The 20,913-nt window shown below is 37.1% G+C and overlaps 1 protein-coding gene and 1 non-coding gene across 2 annotated transcripts in view; both read right to left on the minus strand.

The window, feature by feature from the left end:
* Positions 1-20,913, minus strand: part of HMGN5 (high mobility group nucleosome binding domain 5) — a 189,788-nt gene that overhangs the window by 72,776 nt on the left and 96,099 nt on the right. The window lies entirely within an intron of this gene.
* LOC115507939 lies at positions 2,575-2,679 on the minus strand. Its single transcript, XR_003966857.1, has one exon. It is a non-coding gene; the product is annotated as a U6 spliceosomal RNA (small nuclear RNA).

Raw genomic sequence — 20,913 nt, forward strand, 5'->3', positions numbered from 1 at the left:
CATTCTCCACAATCAAGTGTGATTTATTCCTGGGTTGTAAGGCAAATTGAATATCCTCAAATAAATCTATGTAATACACCACATTAATGAAAGAAAGGATAAGAACCATACGAACCTCTCAATAGATGCAGAAAAAGCATTGGACAAAATACAGTATCCATTCTTGATGAAAGCCCTCAACAAAACAGGGATAGAGGGAACATACTTCAACATGATAAAGGCTGTCTATGAAAATCCACAGATAATATAATCCCCAATGGAGAAAAATTGAGAGTTTTTCTTCCAAGCCAGGAACAAGACAGGGATTTTGCTCTCACAACTCTAGCCATAGCAATCACAAAACAAAAAGAAATAAATGTATCCAAATATGCATGGAAGAAGTCAAGATTTCACTATTTGGAGATGACATAATACTCTATATAGAAAACCCTGAAAACTACTCCCCCCCCGCCAGTTGCTAGAATTGATACACAAATTCAGCAAAGTCGCAGGATACAAAATCAAGATACAGAAATCGTTGCGTTTCTATACAACAATAATGAAAAAGCAGAAAGAGAAATCAAGGAACCAATCTTATTTACCACTGCATCAAAAACCATAAGATATTTAGAGATAAATTTAACTAAAGAAGTGAAAAATCTGTACTCCGAGTTTCAAAACACTAATGAAAGAAATTGAAGAACACACAAAGAAATGGAAAAGGATTCCACTTTCACGGATTAGAAGAACAAATATTGTCAAAATGTTTATACTCCCTAAAGAAATCTACACCTTTAATGCAATCTCTATCAAAATAACACCAGCATTTTTCACAGAGCCAGAATAAATAATCCTAAAATTTGTATGGAAACACAAAACACACTGAATTGCCAAAGGAACCTTGAAAAAGAAAAGGAAACCTGGAGGCTTCACAATTCTGGACTTCAAGTTATATTACAAGGATGTGGTCATCAGTATGGTACTGGAACAAATACACACATAGATCCATAGAACAGAATGGAAAAGCCAGACATGAATCTACAACTACATGGTCAATTAATCTTTGGCAAAGCAGGAAGGAATATCCAATGGGAAAAAAGCCCATTGAAACAAATGGTGTTGAGAAAACTGGAAAACATGCAATAGAAAGAAAGCAGACCACTTTCTTACACCATACACAAAAGTAAATTAAAAATGGATTAAATACCTAAATGTAAGAAAGGAAACCATCAAAATCCTAGAGAATACAGGAAGTAATCTCTTTGATATCCTCTCTAGTAACTGCTTACTAGATATGTCTCCAAGGCAAGGAAAACAAAAGCAAAAAAAAAAAAAAAAAAAAAAAAAAACTAGTGGGACTTCATCAAAATAAAAACTTCTGCACAGTGAAGGAAACAATCAACAAAACTTAAGTCAACATATGGAAAAGGAAAAGGTATTTGCAAATGACATATATATTAAAGGGTTAGTATCCAAAATAGGGCTTATAAATCTGAACACCCAAAAACCAAATAATCCAGATTAAAAATGGTGAGAAGACATGGACAATTTTCCAAAGAATACATCCAAATGGCTAACAGACACATGAAAAGGTGCTCAACATCACTCATCATCAGGTGAATACAAATCAAAACCATGATAAGATACCACTTCACACCTGTCAGAATGGCTAAAATTAACAACACAGTATACAACAGGTGTTGGCAAAGATGTGGAGGAAGGGGAACCTCCTTGCACCGTTGGGAATGCCAACTGGTGTATCCACTCTGGAAAACAGTATGGAGTTTCCTCAAAAAGTTAAAAATAGAATTACCCCACAATCTAGCAATTGTACTACTAAGTATTTACCCATTGAATACAGAAGTACTAATTTGAAGGGATACATGCACCCTGATGTTTATAGAAGCATTATCAACAATAACTCAATGATGGAAAGAGCTCAAATATCCACAGACTGATGTAGGTATAAAGCAGAAGTGGTATATGTATACAATGGAATATTACTCAACCATAAAAAGGATGAAATATTGTCATTTGCAATGATGTGGATGGAGCTAGAGAGTATGGTGCTAAGCAAAATACATCAATCTGAGAAAGAAAATATCACCTGATTTCACTCATGTGTGGAATTTAAGAAATAAATCAATCATAGGGGGAAAAGAGAGAGGCAAATCAGGAAACAGAGTCTTAACTATGGAGAACAAACTGGTTACCAAAGGAGAGGTCGGTCAGGAGATGTGTTAAATTCATGATGAGGAGTAAGGAGTGCAATTGTTGTGATGAGCACAAGTTGTTGTATGTAAGTATTGAATCACTAATTTGTACACCTGAAACTCCTATTACGTTGTATGTCAACTACATGGAATTTAAATAAAAACTAAAGAAAAACTTTACAAAACTTTCCCATTATGTATCCCTCAGCATGTAATTCTTATATTTCTTTCATCTTTTGTCTCTCTTATTCTAAGGCATATTCCTTTATGTGTTTAAAAGTATTATTTCAATTGATATGCTGATTTTGTAGCAAATTTTAATTGTATCTAGACTATTCTATATGTGACAATTCTAAGTTTTAGTGTAATTATATTTTTTAAGAGAACTGTGGAATGCTTCAGAAATGTCCATGCTATCTTTGCCCAGAGGCCATGCTTATCTACTCTGTATAATTCCAATTTTAGTATATGTGCAGCTAAAATGAGCATATAATTATCTTAATTTTATAGCTATTATTTTCCTGGAAATTGTGTCTTTAGTATATGTGCAGCTAAAATGAGCATATAATTATCTTAATTTTATAGCTATTATTTTCCTGGAAATTGTGTCCATATTTTTAATTTACAACAATACAAATATAGATTACAATATGTATGCTTGTGCATAATTTTCAATAGGACATTTAATAAATATATTATGTGTATTTGTTTTAGATCATTGCCTTGATGTCTTGGGCCTATTCATGTAACTGTGAGAAATAGAACTTTGTTATTCTGAGTGCTGAACTCTTGGAGACCTTGGGCTAGTAATTTACCTTCCATGTTTTTTTTTAATCTAAAAAATTAAAACAATAGCAGTTTATTGTATTTAATATTGAAAAGAATTAAAAAGCAATCCAGTTTTACTTTAATTAACAAAAACACTATAGACCCTTGGTGATAAAACTAGAGAGAAAAATTTGAGAATTTAATCAATCAGAAGAGGTCCAGATTAATTTTTACAGGTGTTTTACTTTGATTAGCCCACCACTTCTTTTTCTGAACAATGATTTCATGGCTAAAATTGTAAGAGTTTTTATAAGTCCTAGTTTCTTTGCTTTAAAAATATAACTAGCTTGAGTCTTTTTCACTAAGAACTTAGTTTTGAATAACTTTCTTTTATGTTTCTGTTTTGTTTAATTGTATGATTTATATTGCATTATGAATAGTTTCCCAGAGGAAAAAAAAAAAATATTTAATGAGGCTTCATTCATGCTTAACACTTTTGGGTTTACAAAAAGACATCCTCACCAAGATGTTAAACAGCTTCACAATCTTGGATACTGATTAATTTTTGAAATACTCTGGGAAATTTCTTCTCATGTTTTTTTACCCCTTCATCTCCTCTAAACCTCCCTTGCCCCATATTGGTTAATTTCTAAGATTCAAGAATACAAATGTTCCTAGAAAAAGGAATTAACTTAAACTCACAGTGTTATATCAATAGACATTCTTGAACTGTGGCCTAATTAATTGCAAGTGTCATCATATTAATTGGACAGGAAAAGGATCTGGGATTTGATCTTATTAGGCAGATATTATTATCTAGATATTATTATTAGGCAGAGATAGATACTTGAGATCAAACTTAAACATTGGAAGGAAGGCCGATTTGGCAGACAGGCACCATATTTGATTGTCAAGGCAACTTGTGGTTATTTACACAAATAGTTAACAGGAGAGAATCTATGGTGGAGGAACATCATGTTCTCCAAAGTAGGTCAGAGTACATGTCCATTGAATCAAGAAGCAGATACCATTCAGAACACAGTCAAGCAGACTTACTTTAGTATCAGGAAATGGGTCACCTCATAACAAGGCAGACCTTGATTTGGGAAGATTACTAAGATTTCCTAGACTCAAGAACAGGGAACAAGATAAGTATTCAGTTATCAAATCTAGGGAAAAGTGGTAATGAGTCTTGAAAATAATGCAGAAGCCCAATGGAAGATATGATACAGGGAACACAAACTCAAACATCTACAGTGACTAGACAGAAAACACAAGTGTGTAAATCAGGCCCAGTTTATGATCCTAAATGATGAATGGATAAAGAAGATGTGGTGTGTGTGTGTGTGTGTGTGTGTGTGTGTGTACACTCAGCAATGAAGAAAAAAGAAATCTTGCTGTTTGCAACCACATGGATGAAACTAGAGGGTATCATGCTAAGTGAAATAAGTCAGAGAAAGGCAGATATACAATTTCACTCATATGTGGAATTTGAGAAACAGAACAGATGAATATAGGGGAAGGGAAGGAAAAATAAGATAACAGAGAGGGAAGAAAACCACGAGACTCTTAAATACAGAGAACAAACTGAGGGTTTCTGTAGAGGAGGTGGGTGGGTGATAGGCATCAAAAAGGGTACTTTTTAGGATGAGCACTCTGTGTCATATGTAAGAGATGAATTACTGGGTTTACTTCTGAAGCCAAGACAACACTGTATGTTAACTAACTTGAATTTAAATATAAAAAAGAATATCTTTCTTATATACATTGACATATGTTAATTATTTCTCAATAAAGCTAGAAAAAATCCACATTTTCTTCATTAAATATCTCCCCCACCCAAAAAAAAGTAATAAAGAGGCCTGTGATGAATTAGAAAGCAAACGTCTCATATAAAAACATTTAAACTAAGAAAATATGTTTGTATACCAACATAATATGACTGCTGGCCAAATTCAGCTTGCAGGACACCTGTACACGGACCCTTGTCAAATGATTGATAACAGAGGTCTTCTAAAAAAGCTTTGATAAGAATAGGAAGAGTACACAGGGGTAGGCACTGGATAGTCTAAAGGGCAGAGAAAGAAGCTGGAATGATCTAACATGAGTTTCACCAACTTCACAAATTTTGCACAAATTGATATCCTTAGTCATAAGAAATTTAGTCTAGGTGAGGAAATAAAATATATACTGAGGAAATGTATGAATGCTATACAAACAAGCATATCAACAAGTGTAAAGTAATTAATGCAAAGGGGATGCTGAATACATTTGTGACCAGAGTCAGATGGAATTAGTCTGAAAAATTATATATAGGGTAAATTTTGAAACCAGTTTTGAAAGAAATAATGAGTAGGCCAAAAGAAATGTTGAGAGAATATTGATAGCAAAAGATAAAACTTATTTAAAGACACATAAAAGGAAACACATCACATAGCAGAAAGAGCCTTAATTGGGAGTCAAATAGACCTAGATTCTAGTCTTGATTTTGGTACGAATTCTCTATGTGGTTTTGGGTAAGTCAGTGTCCCTAAGTTCCTGGTGTTGAAGCAAACCATAGATCATAGGTGCAAATTTCCACAAAGACCAAATAGCTAAATGAGTGAAGGAGAAGTGGAGACATGTCTAACTAAAGCTCATATGCCTTGTTTAAGCAGACAGAAATAACTGAGCTTCAGATGTTTGTGACTAAGTGGTAATGTATATTCAATATTTGAATTTTTGTAGAGGATTAAATAATTCCAATTTTTATGTGAAATATTTCCATTTTAATTGTTGACAAGGAATTTACACTAAAACAACACAAAGACCAAATAAAATATTTTCATAAGCCACTAGTCTGCAATCTCTGGACTAGATAGATTCAAAGGTTCCTTCCAGATCTTTTTGTTTAAGGATTCATGACATTAAATATTGGATTCAGTAAAATGGAAGGAGATGCCCTTAGTTCTTGGGCTCTTTCATATAGTAGAATGACTGAAAGCATGGAAGTTGGAATCAGACAGCCTGGCTCTGCCTAAGTGTGTGATCTTGAGCAAATTATATAATCTCTGCACTTCAGTTTAATCTTATATAAAATAAGAATAATAACACTAATTACATCATAGTGTTGTGAGGATTAACTGAGATGTTACATGTGGAATTAGCTATTATTAGCAAGAAAATGTTATTTATGACAAACCATTTTCCTAACTGAAGGTAAGATGAATTAAACACAAGGAGATGACCTAGAACCTATACTCCTATAAATGAGTGGCTATAAAAATGAAAACAAAATGACAGATATGAGAGACATTATGAGAAGAGAATTGTTAAGACTTGATGATAGATTGAATGTAGGAATGCTACAATGCTTTGTATATAGTTACAAAAATCTAAGCAGTTACACTTTCAAGAGTTGATGACTGGTATTTGGAAGAATTTAATTAACTTGAAAATCTAGTCTTTTTATTTTTAATTCTATTTATTTGTTTATGTTTTGCACAATGTTATTTTTTTAATTTATTTATTTTTATTTTTTATTTAAATTAAATTTAGTTAACATAGTGTGTAGTATTGGTTTCAGGAGCAGAATTTAGTGATTCATCATTTACACATGACACCCATTGCTCATTCAGAAAAGTGTCTTCCTTAATGCCCATCACCCATTTAGCCCATCACCCGCCAATAGCACCTGTCAGTTTGTTCTCTGTATTTAAGAGTCTCTTATGGTTTGTCACCCTCTGTTTTTATCTTATTTTTCTTTCCCTTCCCCTACGTTCATCTGTTGTGTTTCTTAAATTCCACACGAGTGAAATCATTTATCTCTTTCTCTGACTGATTTAATTTGCTGAGCATAAGCATAACCCTCTCGTTCCATCCACGTTGCTGCAAATGACAAGATTTCAGTGTGTGTGTGTATGTGTGTGTATATATGTGTGTGTGTGTATATATATATATGTATATATATATATATATATATATTTGGCTCTTGTCAACAACTTGGGCTCTTTCCATAATTTGGTCTATTGTCAATAGTACTTCTGTAAATATTGGGGTGCATGTTCCCTTCAAATCAGCATTTTTGTATCCTTTGGGTAAATACCTAGTGGTGAAATTGCTGGGAGGTAGGGTAGTTTTATTTTTAATTTTTTTGAGGAGCCTCCATACTGTTTTCCAAAGTGGCTGCACCAGTTTACATTCACACTAACAGAGCAAAAGTGTTCCCCATTCTCCTCATCTTCACCAAAATCTGTTGTTGCCTGAGTTGTTCATTTTAGCCATTCTGACAGGTGTGAGGTGGTATCTCACCGTAGTTTTGATTTGTACTTTTCTGATGATGAGTGATATTGAGCATCTTTTCATCATCATCTGGATGTCTTCTTTGGAACAGTGTCTATTCATGTCTTCTGTCCATTTCTTCACTGGATTATTTGTACTTTGAGTGTTGAGTTTGATTAATTCTTTATATATTTTGGATACTAATCCTTTATCTGGTACTGACATCTCTTTTTCTAATGAAAGAGTGCTTCCAAAATTTAACGTGTTCTTTAAAAATGGCCATGTTTGACTGACCTGGGGAAGATGGCGGCATAGGAGGACTCTGGGTTGACTGCGTCCTGCTGATCACTTAGATTCCACCTACACCTGCCTAAATAACCCAGAAAACCACCAGAAGACTAGCAGAACAGAGTCTCTGGAGCCAAGCGCAGACGAGAGGTCCATGGAAGAGGGTAGGAAGGGTGGCAAGGTGGTGCGACTGGCGGGAGGGAGCCGGGGTGGAGGGGCGGCCCACCTGCAAAGCAAAGCCCCTGAGTCTGGCTTGCAAAAGTGGATGGGCCGGATGGAGTGTGTTCTGACAGCAAGCGGGACTTAACATCTGGAAAGTTGTAAGCTAACAGCTCTGCTCGGAGAATGGGAGGGCTGGAAGACAACTGGAGGGAGAGTTGTTGAGCCCCGGATGACAGAGCTCAGCTTGGCAGGGAACAAAGGCACTCACCAGCGCCATCTCCCTCTCCCATCCACCATCCAAAATCCCAAAGGGAACCAGTTCCTGCCTGGGAACTTGCTAGCACCCCGCAAACACCTAATGCTGTGCTTCTGCAGATCCATCCCTCCAGCGGGTCTGACTCCCTCCCGGTGCTGCAGGGCCCCTCCCAAAGCGGATCTCCAAAAGAAAAGCAAGCTGAGCCTGCCCCTCCCGCCCCTGTGCATCTTGCCGATCCACCCCAGCTAATACACCAGATCCCCAGCACCACAAGCCTGGCAGTGTGCAAGTAGCCCAGACGGGCCATGCCACCCCACAGTGAATCCTGCCTCTAGGAGAAGGAAAGAGAAGGCACACACCAGTCTGACTGTGGCCCCAGCAGGGGGCTGGGGGCAGACATCAGGTCTGACTGCGGCCCTGTCCACCAATGCAAGTTATTCAAGACAGCACAGGGGAAGTGCCCCACAGTCCCGCAACACTCCAAGGACTATCCAAAATGACAAAACAGAAGAACTCCACTCGAAAAAATGTCCAGGAAATAACGACAGCTAACGAAATGATCAAAAAAGATTTAAACAATATAACAGAAAGGGAATTTAGAATAATAGAAAATTAATCACTGGGCTTGGAAACAGTATAAAGGACAGCAGAGAATCTATTGCTACACAGATCAAGGGACTAAGGAACAGCCAGGAGGAGCTAAAAAATGCTATTAATGATCTGCAAAATAAAATGGAGACAACCACAGCTCAGATTGAAGAGGCAGAGGAGAGAATAGGTGAACTAGAAGATAAAATTATGAAAAAAGAAGAAGCTGAGAAAAAGAGAGATAAAAAAATCCAGGAGTATGAGGGGAAAATGAGAGAACTAAGTGATGCACTAAAGAGAAATAATCTATGCATAATTGGTATTCCAGAGGAGGAAGAGAGAGGGAAAGGGGCTGAAGGGGTACTTGAAGAAATAATAGCTGAGAACTTCCCGGATCTGGGGAAGGAAAATGGCATTGAAATCCAAGAGGCACAGAGATCTCCCTTCAGATGGAACTTGAATCAATCTTCTGCATGACATATCAGTGAAAGTGGCAAAATACAAGCATAAAGAGAAAATTCTGAAAGCAGCTAGTGATAAACGTGCTCTAACATACAAAGGGAGACCTAGAAGACTCGTGACTGATCTCTTCTGAAACTTGGCAGGCCAGAAAGGAATAGCAGGAGATCTTCCATGTGATGAACAGAAAAAACATGCAGCCGAGAATCCTTTATCCAGCAAGTCTCTCATTTAGAATAGAAGGAGAGATAAAGGTCTTCCCAAACAAACAAAAACGGAAGGAATTCGTCACCACTAAACCAGCCCTACAAGAGATCCTAAGGGGGATCTTGTGAGACAAAGTAACAGAGACATTGCTACAAGCATGAAACCTATGGACATCACAACGACTCTAAATCCATATCTTTCTATAATAACACTGAATGTAAATGCACTAAATGCACCAACCAAAAGACATAGGGTATCAGAGTGGATAAAAAAACAAGACCCATCTATTTGCTGTCTACAAGAGACTCATTTTAGACCTGAGGACACCTTCAGATTGAGAGTGAGAGGATGGAGAACTATTTATCATGCCACAGGAAGTCAAAAAAAGCTGGAGTAGCCATATTTATATCAGACAAACTAGACTTTAAATTAAAGGCTGGAACAAGAGATAAAGAAGGGCATTATACAATAATCACAGGGTCTATCTATCAGGAAGAGCTAACAATTATAAATGTCTATGTGCCAAACACAGGAGACCCCAGATATATAAAACAATATCCCACAAACATAAGCAATGTTATTGATAAGAATGTGGTAATTGCAGGGGACTTTAACACTCCACTTACAGAAATGGATACATCATCTAGACACATGGTCAATAAAGAAACAAGGGCCCTGAATGATACAGTGGATCAGATGGACTTGACAGATATATTTAGAACTCTGCATCCCAAAGCAACAGAATATACTTTCTTCTCGAGTGCACACGGAACATTCTCCAAGATAGATCACAAACTGGGTCACAAAATAGCCTTTCATAAGTATACAAGAATTGAGATCATACCATGCATACTTTCAGACCACAATGCTATGAAGCTTGAAATCAACCACAGGAAAAAGTCTGGAAAACCTCCAAAGTCATGGAGGTTAAAGAACACCCTACTAAAGAATGAGTGGGTCAACCAGGCAATTAGAGAAGAAATTAAAAAATATATGGAAACAAACTAAAATGAAAATACAGCAATCCAAATGCTTTGGGAAGCAGCAAAGGCAGTCCTGAGAGGAAAATACATTGCAATCCAGGCCTATCTCAAGAAACAAGAAAAATCCCAAATACAAAATCTAACAGCACACCTAAAGGAAATAGAAGCAGAACAGCAAAGGCAGCCTAAACCCAGCAGAAGAAGAGAAATAATAAAGATCAGAGCAGAAAAAAACAATATAGAACCTAAAAAAACTGTAGAGCAGATCAACGAAACCAAGAGTTGGTTTTTTGAAAAAATAAACAAAATTGATAAACCTCTAGCCAGGCTTCTCAAAAAGAAAAGGGAGATGACTCAAATAGATAAAATCATGAATGAAAATGGAATTATTACAACCAATCCCTCAGAGATACAAGCAATTATCAGGGAATAGTATGAAAGATTATATGCCAACAAACTGGACAACCTGGAAGAAATGGACAAATTCCTAAACACCCACACACTTCCTAAACTCAATCAAGAGGAAATAGAAAGCTTGAACAGACCCATAACCAGCGAAGAAATTGAATCAGTCATCAAAAATTTCCCAACAAATGAGTCCAGGACCAGATGGCTTCCCAGGGGAGTTCTACCAGACGTATAAAGCAGAGATAATACCTATCCTTCTGAAGCTCTTCCAAGAAATAGAAAGGGAAGGAAAACTTCCAGACTCATTCTAGGAAGCCAGTATTACTTTGATTACTAAACCAGACAGAGACCCAGTAAAAAAAAGAGAACTACAGGCCAATATCCCTGATGAATATGGATGCAAAAATTCTCAATAAGATACTAGCAAATCGAATTCAACAGCATATAAAAAAAGTTATTCACCATGATCAAGTAGGATTCATTCTTGGGCTGCAGGGCTGGTTCCACATTTGCAAATCAATCAACGTGATACATCACATTAATAAAAGTAAAGATAAGAACCATACGTTCCTGTCAATCGATGCAGAAAAGGCCTTTGACAAAATCCAGCACCCTTTCTTAATAAAAACCCTCGAGAAAGATGGGATAGAAGGAACATACTTAAAGATCATAAAAGCCATTTATGAAAAGCCCACAACTAATATCATCCTCAATGGGGAAAAACTAAGAGCTCTCCCTGAGATCAGGAACACGACAGGGATGTCCACTGTCACCGCTGCTGTTTAACATAGTGCTGGAAGTTCTAGCATCAGCAATCAGACAACAAAAGGAAATCAAAGGCATCAAAATTGGCAAAGATGAAGTCAAGCTTTCGCTTTTTGCAGATGACATGATATTATACATGGAAAATCCGATAGACTCCACCAAAAGTCTGCTAGAACTGATACATGAATTCAGCAAAGTTGCAGGATACAAAATCAATGTCCAGAAATCAGTTGCATTCTTATACACTAACAATGAAGCAACAGAAAGACAAATAAAGAAACTGATCCCATTCACAATTGCACCAAGAAGCATAAAATACCTAGGAATAAATCTAACCAAAGATGTAAAGGATCTGTATGCTGAAAACTATAGAAAACTTATGAAGGTAATTGAAGAAGATTTAAAGAAATGGAAAGACATTCCCTGCTCATGGATTGGAAAAATAAATATTGTCAAAATGTCAATACTACCCAAAGCTATCTACACATTCAATGCAATCCCAATCAAAATTGCACCAGCATTCTTCTCGAAACTAGAACAAGCAATCCTAAAATTCATATGGAACCACAAAAGGCCCCGAATAGCCAAAGGAATTTTGAAGAAGAAGACCAAAGCAGGAGGCATCACAATCCCAGACTTCAGCCTCTACTACAAAGCTGTAATAATCAAGACAGCATGGTATTGGCACAAAAACAGACACACAGACCAATGGAATAGAATAGAAACCCCAGAACTAGACCCACAAACGTATGGCCAACTCATCTTTGACAAAGCAGGAAAGAACATCCAATGGAAAAAAGACAGCCTCTTTAACAAATGGTGCTGGGAGAACTGGACAGCAACATGCAGAAGGTTGAAACTAGACCACTTTCTCACACCATTTACAAAAATAAACTCAAAATGGATAAAGGACCTAAATGTGAGACAGGAAACCATCCAAACCTTAGAGGAGAAAGCAGGAAAAGACCTCTCTGACCTCAGCCGTAGCAATCTCTTACTCGACACATCCCCAAAGGCAAGGGAATTAAAAGCAAAAGTGAATTACTGGGACCTTATGAAGATAAAAAGCTTCTGCACAGCAAAGGAAACAACCAACAAAACTAAAAGGCAACCAACGGAATGGGAAAAGATATTTGCAAATGACATATCGGACAAAGGGCTAGTATCTAAAATCTATAAAGAGCTCACCAAACTCCACACCCGAAAAACAAATAACCCAGTGAAGAAATGGGCAGAAAACATGAATAGACACTTCTCTAAAGAAGACATCCAGATGGCCAACAGGCACATGAAAAGATGTTCAGCGTCGCTCCTTATCAGGGAAATACAAATCAAAACCACATTCAGGTATCACCTCATGCCAGTCAGTGGCCAAAATGAACAAATCAGGAGACTATAGATGCTGGAGAGGATGTGGAGAAACGGGAACCCTCTTGCACTGTTGGTGGGAATGCAAATTGGTGCAGCCGCTCTGGAAAGCAGTGTGGAGGTTCCTCAGAAAATTAAAAATAGACCTACCCTATGACCCAGCAATAGCACTGCTAGGAATTTACCCAAGGGATACAGGAGTACTGATGCATAGGGGCACTTGTACCCCAATGTTCATAGCAGCCCTCTCAACAATAGCCAAATTATGGAAAGAGCCTAAATGTCCATCAACTGATGAATGGATAAAGAAATTGTGGTTTATGTACACAATGGAATACTACGTGGCAATGAGAAAAAATGAAATATGGCCTTCTGTAGCAACATGGATGGAACTGGAGAGTGTAATGCTAAGTGAAATAAGCCATACAGAGAAAGACAGATACCATATGGTTTCACTCTTATGTGGATCCTGAGAAACTTAACAGGAACCCATGGGGGAGGGGAAGGAAAAAAAAAAAAAGACGTTAGAGTGGGAGAGAGCCAAAGCATAAGAGACTGTTAAAAACAGAACAAACTGAGGGTTGATGGGTGGTGGGAGGGAGGGGAGGGTGGGTGATGGGTATTGAGGAGGGCACCTTTTGGGATGAGCACTGGGTGTTGTATGGAAACCAATTTGTCAATAAATTTCATATATATAAAAAAAATAAAATAAATAAATAAATAATAAATAAATAAATAAATAAATAAATAAAAACACTTAAAAATTAAAAAATTAGTTTTTTATTTTACATCATTTCATTGTGGTAAGTGTACTTTTTAATCCCAATCATGTATTTCAATCCCCAACCCACTTCCCCTTTGGTACCCATGTTTGTTCTCTATAGTTAAGAGTCTCTCTCTTGGTTTGTCTCAGTCTTTTTTTCTTGGATCATATTTCATTTTATTTTACTTTATTTTATTTTACTTTATTTTATTTTATTTTATTTTATTTATTATTTATCCAAATTTTTATTTAAATTCCACTTAGTTAACATACAATGTAATATTATTATCAGGTGCAGAATTTAAGGTTCATCACTTACATTTAACTCCCAGTGCTCATGAGAACAAATGCCCTCCTTAATACCCATTCCCTATTTAACCCATCCCCCTGCCCTTTTCCCCTCCAGTAGCCCTCAGTTTCTTCTGCATAGTTAGGAGTATGTTTCCTGGTTTGTCATTTTTCCCTCATATGTTCATTTGTTTTGTTTCTAAAATTCCTCATATGAGTGGGATGATATGGTATTTTTTCTCTGACTGACTTAAGTTTGCTGAGATTATACTCTCATTAAAAATGGCAAGATTCAGTCTTGTTTATGGCTTAATAATATCCCATTGTGTATATATACCACATATTTATCTGTTCAACTATTGATGGACACTTGGGCTCCTTCCATATTTTGGCTATTGTAAATATGCTGCAATAAACATAGGGGTGCATGTATCACTTTGAATTAGTGTTTTTGTATATTTTGGTAAAAACCCAGTAGTGCAATTCCAAGACCATAGGGTCATTCCATTTTTAACTTTTTGAGGAAACTCCATACTGTTTTCCACCATAGGCACACTAGTTTGCATTCCCACAAACAGTGGAAGAGGATTCCTTTTATTCCACATCCTATCCAGCACCTGCTGTTTCTTGTGTTGTTGATTTTAGCCATTCTGACTGGTGTGAGGTGATGTCTCATTGTAGTTTTGATTCGTATTTCCTTGATGATGATTGATGTTGAGCATCTTTCAATGTGTTTGTAGGCCATCTATAAGTCTTCTTTGGAGATATGGCTGTTCATGTCTTCTTCCTATTTTTAAATTGGATTATTTGTTTTTTGAGTGTTGAGTTGTATAAGTTCTTTATTTTGGATACTAACCCTTTATGTGATATGTCATTTGTAAATATCTTCTCCTATTCAGTAGGTTGTCATTAAATTTTATTGATTTCTTTCTTTGTTATGCAAAGCTTTTTATTTTGATGTAGTCTCAATTGTTTATTTTTGCTTTTGTTTCCCTTGCCTCAGGAGACATGTCTAGGAAAATGTTGCTATGGTCTATGTCATTGACATTACTTCCTGTGCTCCCTTCAAGGACTTTTATGATCTCCTGGCATTTTGGTCTTCCATCCATTTTGAATTTATTTTTGTGAATGATGTAAGAAAGTGGTCCAGTGTCATTCTTTTGCAAGTTACTGTCCGGTTTTCCCAGCACGATTCTTTGAAGAAACTTTTTCCATTGGATATTCTTTCCTGTTTCCTCAACGATTAGTTGACCATATAGTTATGGGTCCATTTCTTTGTTTTCTATTCTGTTCCATTGATCTATGTGTCTGTTTTTGAGCCAGTACCATGCTGTCTTGATTACTACAGTTTTGTAATATAACTTGAAGTCCAAATTTGTGATTCCACCAGCTTTCCTTTTCTTTTGCAAGATTGCTTTGGCTATTCAGGGTCTTTTGTGGTTCCACAGAAATTTTAGGATAGCTCATTCTAGTTCTGTGAAAATGCTGTTGGTAATTTTTTTCATTGTTCACTTGAGAGAGAGACAGAGAGAGAGAGAGAGAGAGCGAGCTGGGGAGGGGCAGAGAAAGGGAGAGAGAGAATCCCAAGCAGGCTCCACACTGACAGCATGGAGCCTGATGTGGGGCTCTAACTCATGAACTGCGAGATCATGACCCGAGCCGAAATCCAGAACTGGATGCTTAATCAACTGAGCCACCTAGGTGCCCCTATTGGTACTTTGATAGGGATTACATTACATGTGTAGATTGCTTTGGGTAGTATACATTTTAACAATATTTTTCTTACAATCTATGTGCATGGAATGTCTTTCCATTTCTTTGTGTTGCATTCAATTCCTTTGATCAGTATTTTGTAGTTTTCAGAGTCCAGGTCTTTCACTTCTTTGATTAGGTTTATTCCTAGGTATCTTATTATTTTGGGTGCAATTGTAAATGGGACTGGTTTCTTAATTTCTCTTTCAGTTTCTTCATTATAGGTTTATAGAAATGCAAAAGAATTCTGTACATTGATTTTATGTCCCTTACTGAATTTATTTATCAGTTCAGTAGTTTTTTGGTGGTCTTTTGGGTTTTCTATATATAGTATCATGTCACCTGCAAATAGTGAAAATGTTACTCCTTCCTTATTGATTTGGATTCCTTTTATTTCTTTTTGTTGTCTAATTGTTGTGTCTAGGACTTCCAGTACTATGTTGAAAAGAAGTGGTGAAAGTGGACATTCTTCTCTTGTCCTGACCTTAGGGGAAAACTCTCAGTTTTTTTTTTCATTAAGTGTAATGTTAGCTGTGGGGTTTTCATAGATGGCCTTTAATATGTTGAGGAATGTTCCCTCTAGAACTACTTTGTTGAGGGTTTTTATCATGAATGGATGTTTTACTTTGTGAAATGCTTTTTCTGCATCTATTGGAATGATCATATGCCTTTATCCTTTCTCTTACTGATGTGATGTATCACATTGATTTCCACATATTGAACCACTCTTACAACCCAAGAATAAATCATAATTGATCATAGTGAATGATTTTTTCTTAATGTATTGTTGAATTCACTTTGCTAGTATTTTGTTGATAATTTTTGCACCTATGTTCATCACAGGATATTGGCCTGTGGTTCTTTTGTTTTTAGTGGCGTCTTTATCTCTTTTTAGTATTAGTGTAATTCTGGCCTCATAGAATGAATTTAGAAGTTTTCCTTCCTTTTAATTTTTTTGGAATAGTTTATGAAGGATAAGTACTAACTCTTCTTTAACTGTTTGGTAGGATTTGCCCATAGCCATCTGGTCCTAGACTTTTGTTTTTTGGCTTTTCTTTTTATTACTAACTCAATTGCTTTGCTCGTTTTTGGTTGGTTCTATTTTTCTATTTGTTCCTGTTTCAGTTTTGGTAGTTTATCTTCCTAAGAATTTATCCATTTCTTCTAGGTCATCCAATTTGTTGACAGCTAGTTTTTCATAATATTCTTTTATGATTATATTTCTATAGCTTTGGTTGTTATTTGTCCTCTCTCATTTATGATTTTATTCATTTGAGTACTTTCTTTTTTCTTGATTAGTCTGGCTAGAGGCTTATCAATTTTATTGATTTTTTCAAGGAACCAGCTACTGATTTCATTGGTTTCTTCTATTGTTTTTCTAGTTTCTATATCATTTATTTCTTCTCTCGTCTTTATTATTTCCTTCCCTCTGCTGGTTTTAGGTTTTGTTTGCTGTTCTTTTTCTAGCTCCTTCAGGTGCATGGTTAGGTTGTTTATTTGAGATTTACCTTGCTTCTTGAGGTGGCCTGTATTTGTATAAACTTTCTTCTTAGAACCACTTTTGCTGCATCACAGAGGTTTTGGTACATTGCATTTTCATTTTCATTTGTTTCCATGTAATTTTTTTTATTTCTTCTTTAATTTCCTGGTTGCCCCATTTACTGTTTAGTAACATGTTATTTAACCTCCAAGTATTTGTGGTCTTTCCAGATTCTTTTTCTTGTCATTGACTTCAAGTTTCATACTCTTGTGGCTGGAAAATATCCATGATATGATTTTGATCTTCTTGAATTTGTTGAGATTTTGTTGTGGGCTAATAGGTGATCTATTCTGGAGAATGTTGTGTGTGCACTTAAAAAAGAATGTTAATTCTGCTGTTTTAGGGTGGAATGTTCTGAGTATATCTGTTAAATCCATCCATTCCAGTTTGTCATTTAAACCCATTGTTTCCTTGTTGATGTTCTGTTTAAATAATCTTTCCATTGATGTAAGTGGGGTGTTAAAGTCCCCTACTTTTATTGTATTATTATCTTTTAGTTTCTTTATGTTTGTTACTGTTTTATGTATCAGGGTGCTTCTCTGTTGGGTGCATAAATATTTACAATCATTATATCTTCTTGTTGGATTGTTTCCTTTATGATTATATACTGTCCTTCTTTGCCTCTTGTGACAATCTTAGCTTGAAAGTCTACCTTTCCAATATACTACTGCTACTCTGGCTTTCGTTTTTTAAAATATTTTAAATGTTTATTTTTGAGAGACAGAGAGAGAGAGAGAGAGAGAGAGAGAGAGAAAGAGAGAGAGAGAGAGAGAGAGAGAGAGAGAGAGAGAGAGAGAGAAAGTGAGCACGGAAGTGGGGGAGGAGTAGAGAGAAAGGGAAATACAGAATCCAAAGCAGGTTTCACACTCAAGAGCCCAATGAGGGGCTTGAACCCAAGAACCACGAGATCATGACCTCAGCCAAAGTTGGATGCTTAACTGACTGAGGAACCCAGGCATGCCAGCTCTGGCTTTCTTTTGACATCCATTTGCTTTATAGATGTTTACACATCCCTTCACTTTCAATCTACAGGTATCTTTAAATGTAGTATGAGTCTTTTGTAGGCATTATATAGACAGGTTTTGTTCTCTTTTTTTTAATCCATTCTGTCACCCTATGTCTTTTGATTGGAGTGTTTAGCCCATTTACATTCAAAGTAATTATTGATAGATTTGTATTTATTGCCACTTTATTGCTTGTTTTGTGATTTGCTTAGATCTCTGTCTGTAGTTTTGTCCTATTTTTTCAATTGGGATGAATTTCTCTGTTTCCTCATTTTGTCTGCCCCTCTGAGCCTGTTTCTTTGTGTTAAGAAAGTCAAATGTGTCTTTTGCTCTTGAAAGTAGTGACTTTATGAAAAGACAATCCTGGAATGCTTTGCAGTGCAGTGCCCCCAGTTCATCAGTACCTGACACTTCAGGAGAGTATCCTATGTGTGTTGCTTATGCACTGCTGTTGTGTCTGAGTCACTTTTCTTTAAAGTTTAGCCATCCATATTGACTTTCTGCCTAATGTGGACTGTGCTTCTTCTCTGTGGTGTTAGTGGGACCCAGGCAGGCCAGCTTTGAGGAGTTGTGCCCTCCAGGGAACTTGGGAACATAGCAGCAGTGTTAACAAAATTTGCACTGGATCACTAGTTCCATGCTGGTTCCCATGAAGGGCTGCAGTCACTGGTGCTGTGTGCTGGAGCATCCAGGGGCATGAGGCTGGACCTGGCACATGAGGATGTCTCTGGGACACTGGGCCCAGTGCAGGATAGATGCTGGGGGCACAGGTCTGGGCACTGTGGCAGACGTGTGGTGCATGGTGGTCACTGTTCACTCAGTTGCTGGGCAGGGTACACATGCAGCTTTAACAAAATTTCCCTGAGACTAGGGCACAGGCTAGCAGGCTTGGAGTGGGTGGGTCCTCAGGAGAACTTTTGTGCATAGTACACTGCTATAAGGTTAGGTAGCAAGTGTCTGTGCAAACCCCTCCACCACCCAAAATTGTCTTGGTGTTTATGCTGTGGGACTGGATGTGGTCCCACATCAGTGGGATGTCCAGTCCAGTGAATGGTGACTGCCAGCTCCCTGGTTTTCAGAGAAGTCCCCCAACATGTTCCAAAATTACTATGAACAGATTTGTCTCTCATTTGTCTCCTAGCATTCTGTACGCTCATTTTTATGTTGCCTTTCCACACAGGCTGCTGTCTCTTTAAGGATGGACCCAGCTATCACTGGTCCTCTAGTCTAGCCCAGTGCAGAGTCAAATGACTTTTAAAGCCCCAGGTTCCAAGTCTCACTGTTTTTATAAACTCACAAAATTCAGCCCCTCTGGTTTTTTTTTAAAGTTTATTCACTTATATTTTTGAGAGACAGAGCTCGAGTGGGGGAGGGGCAGAGAGAGAGGGAGACACAGAATCCAAACAGGCTCCAGGCTCTGTCTGAGCTATCAGCACAGAGCCCAACATGGGACTTGAACTCACAAAACCCAAGATAATGACCTGAGCTGAATTCAGATGTTTAACCAGAAGTCCCTGGTTTTTAAAGCCGAATGTTATCAGATTAATCCTCTCTGTGTGAGGCCCCTGGTGCCAGGGCCCATTTCTCTGCCTTCTCAATGAATGCAGCTCCTCCCCCTCCTGTGGGCAGCTTCCTTCTTCCTTTCTCAACTTCCTAACCTTTCAGATGCAACTTCTCATCTATATTTAGTTGTGAAGTTTGTTTTCTGAGTCTTCAGGTTGCTCTCCAGTTTATTGAATTGGATGTGGATGATATATAGTTGAAAATGTAGAATGGGGTGAGCTCAGGGTTCTCTTACTTTGTCATCTTCCCAAGCTCCCTCTTCCTTTTGTTTTTAATATGATTTATTTAAGTGTAAATTTATGTAATTTACTTTAAAAATTTTTAATGTTTATTTACTTTTAAGAGAGAGAGAGAGAGACAGAGTGCAAGTGAGGGAGGGGCAGAGAGAGAGGAAGACACAGACTCTGAAGCAGGTTCCAGGCTCCAAGTTGTCATGTGGGGTACAAACCCACAAATCTTGAGATAGTGACCTGAGCCTAAGTTGGGCACTTAACTTACTGAGCCACCCAGGAGTCCCTATGTGATTTACTTTTTAAAGTTTATTTATTTTGAGAAAGAGACAGACAGAGCGAGTGGGGGAGGAGCAAAGAGAGAGAGAGGCAGAGACAGAATCCCAAACAGGCTATGCACTGACATCTCAGAGCTCAAACTCACAAGTGAACTGTGAGATCATGACCTGAGCTGAAACGGAGAGTCAGATACTTAAGTGACTGAGCCATCCAGGCACCCCTGTGTAATTTACTTTTTAATAATGGTGTCAACCATAAGACTCCTCATATTTTTTAAAAGAACTTTTTCTTGTGAAATACTTTTAGATTTACAGAGAAGTTGCAAAGATAGTAAAGAGAAGTCCTTCACCCAGTTTCCCTTTGTTAACATAGTAATGTAAAATGGAGTATTTGTCAAAACTAAGAAACCAACATTGGTACATTACTGTTAACTGAATTCTGGACTTCATTTGAACTTTATCAGCTTTTCCACTAATGACATTTTTGCTCTAGGATTCAGTCCAGAATACTACATTGCATTGAATAATTATGCCTCCTTAGTTTTTTTTGGCCTGTGAGTTTCTCAATCTTTCCTTTCTTTTGATCTTGAGAATTTTGAGGAATTCTGGTCAGATGATTTATAGAATGTAGTTCAACTTGGGTTTTTCTCATGTTTCCCTCAGGCGTACACAGTGGTTATGGGTTGTAAGAAGAATTCCACAGAGGTGAAATGCCCTTCTCATCATATTATCAGGGGCTGTATGAAATTAACATAGCAACATTGATGATGTTGATTTTAATCACTTGCTTA

The sequence above is a fragment of the Lynx canadensis genome, chromosome X, assembly GCF_007474595.2.
Source record: "Lynx canadensis isolate LIC74 chromosome X, mLynCan4.pri.v2, whole genome shotgun sequence".
NCBI classification, from domain to species: Eukaryota; Metazoa; Chordata; class Mammalia; order Carnivora; family Felidae; genus Lynx; species Lynx canadensis.